Source organism: Arachis duranensis, chromosome 6 (genome assembly GCF_000817695.3).
Source record: "Arachis duranensis cultivar V14167 chromosome 6, aradu.V14167.gnm2.J7QH, whole genome shotgun sequence".
NCBI lineage: Eukaryota > Viridiplantae > Streptophyta > Magnoliopsida > Fabales > Fabaceae > Arachis > Arachis duranensis.
In genome coordinates this window covers 44,381,935-44,384,826 of record NC_029777.3, presented here as the reverse complement: position 1 = coordinate 44,384,826, position 2,892 = coordinate 44,381,935, and positions in this window count along the sequence as shown.

Genomic DNA, 2,892 nt, shown 5'->3' with positions numbered 1-2,892 from the left:
GGGTATAATGCAAAAGGACCAAGAGAGTTTGTATGAGTATTGGACTCGGTTCAAGAGGCTATTGGAATCTTGTCCACACCATGGATTGAACACTCACTTGCTCATTAGTTACTTCACCGGAGGTCTTTGTACGGAAGATAGAAGATTGCTCGCCGCCTCTAGCAGTGGATCCCTTTCAAAGAACAAGACGGAAGGAGAAGCTTGAAAATTTATAGATGATGTTGCCAAGGCTACACAACATGTAAGGGTGAGAAGTAATCCTCTCAAGGGTGTGGTAGAACCGTCCCCTTCCGAAGCAAGTTTAAACAAGGCGCTTAGGGACATGACCACTATCCTCATGCAAATACAAAAAGATCAAAAGGAATACTACTCCATCCAAGCCATCCAATCCCTACCTCAAGTTGCTCAGCTTGAAGGACCTCCTAGAATTTCTGGTTTGTGCTCTAGCAACACACATTACACTGATCAATGACATCAAATTCAAGAAGAGCATGCCCTTGTTGTAGCCAATGTGAATTATAATAACCGTCCGCCCTATCCTTCTTAAGGCCAAAACAACTACTCTCATGGTAGTAATCAGAATCAAGGGTGGAGGGACAATCCACAAGGGAGCAATCAAAACCAAAGATAGAACAACTCTTCTTCTCATTAGAACAACAACCAATCTTCATCTCACTACCACCACAACAACAACAACCACCAAGCCAACCAAAATCACCACAACCAAAACCAAAACAACTACACCAAATACCAAGCACCACACCATAGACAACAATCCAACCAATTCTCTTCATCTTCCACCAATCAAGTTGACGAGCTTAGAGCCGCCGTGGATAAATGGGACGAGGGTTATAAGGCTCAATTCGAGGCCATGAGTGCTCAATTGGCCAATCTTACCGACATGATTTCAAAGATGCTTATGTCCTCCTCCAACAACACCAACCAACCCTCAAGCTCTTCTAGCCTTCCTTCCCAACCCCAACCAAACCCAAAGGGAAGACTCAACGCTATCACTCTACAGTCGGGGACTACATTAGAGGAGATACCTCCTAGGGTCATGGAAGACATTCATGAGGAAGAGGTGGTTGTTTAAGCTCCACATGAAGAAGACGAGGTAGACAAAAGGCATGACGAAGAAGGAGTAAGCCTTAAGGAACCCAAGGGGAAAGCTATAGTAGATGAGTCCATTCCTCTCCCTTCTCTTCATTAGTGAAGAAAGCAAAGAAGACTCCGGAATTTGATTTGAACATGCTTCAAGCATTCAAGAAAGTGGAGGTAACCATACCACTTCTTCATGCTATCCAACAAATTCTGAACTATGTAAAATTTCTGAAAGACTTGTGTACACACAACGATAGGATAGGAGAGTTGGAGACATTATCCTTGGGTAGTTCCATTTCTTCCTTGATGGAACCTATTCCAAAGAAATGTGGTGACCTTAGACCTTGTTTGGTGTCTTGTTGTATTGGTGGGAATACTTTTCATGATTGTATGTGTGATCTTGGAGCTTGTGTATGCATCATGCCACTTTCTATCTTTGTGCGGTTGAATTTAGCTCCATTAAAGAAGCTGACGGCGAAGTTTGCCTTAGCCGATAAGAGTGTGATCACTGTGATGGGAATAGCAGAAGATGTACTTGTGGCAATCAAGGACTTGGTCTTTTTGGTTGACTTCTACATCCTTGAAATGCCTCCAACAAAAAATAGAAGCTCATCCTCCGTTCTACTTGGTAGACCTTTCCTTAAGACCTCTAAATTCAAGTTAGATGCCTTCACCGGCACATATTCCTTTGAGGTTGGAGACAAGACTATCAAGTTCAATTTGGAAGAAGCCATGAAGCATCCTCCTAAAGAGCATTCCGTTCTCCGATGTGATGTAATCGATGAAGTGGTAGCGGAAGTGCGAGAAGAAGACCATAACAAGTTGTGCTACCATATTGTTGAAGAGACGGATGACCAAGAGGGTGAACATGAAAAAGTTGTTGAGAATGAACTCCATGAGCTTGATGAAAAATAACCTCAACTTGACGAAAAGAGTGAATTGAAGCCTCTTCCATCTCATTTGAAGTATGCTTTCTTAAAGGACAACCAAAAGTTTTTGGTCATTATTGCTAGTGATCTTTTGATGAGCGGATAATTTATACGCTTTTTGGCATTGTTTTTAGATACTTTTTAGTAGGATCTAGCTAATTTTAGGGATGTTTTCATTAGTTTTTATGCTAAATTCACATTTCTGGACTTTACTACGAGTTTGTCTGTTTTTCTGTAATTTTCGGTATTTTCTGGCTGAAATTGAGGGACCTGAGCAAAACTCTAATAAAAGGCTAACAAAGGACTGCTGATGCTGTTGGATTCTGACCTCTCTGCACTCGAAATGGATTTTCTGGAGCTATAAAACTCTAAATGGCGCAATCTTAACAGCTTTAGAAAGTAGACATCCAGAGCTTTCCAGCAATATATAATAGTTCATACTTTATTCTTGATTAGACGATGTAACCTCGCGCTCAACGCCAGTTCCATGCTGCATTCTGGAGTCAAACGCCAGAAACACGTCACGAACCAGAGTTGAACGCCAAAAACACGTTACAACTTGGCATTCAACTCCAAAAGAAGCCTCTGCATGTGTAAAGCTCAAGTTCATCCCAAGCACACACCAAGTGGGCTCCGGAAGTGGATTTCTGCATCAATTACTTACTTCTGTAAACCCTAGTAGCTAGTCTAGTATAAATAGAACATTTTACTATTGTATTCAGTGTCTTTTGACCACGTTACATATTTGGTCTCGGTTTTATTCCATTATTCATCTTAGGAGACTATTGATCATGTTTTGGGGGGCTGGCCATTTGGCCATGCCTGAACCTTCATCACTTATGTATTTTCAACGGTGGAGTTT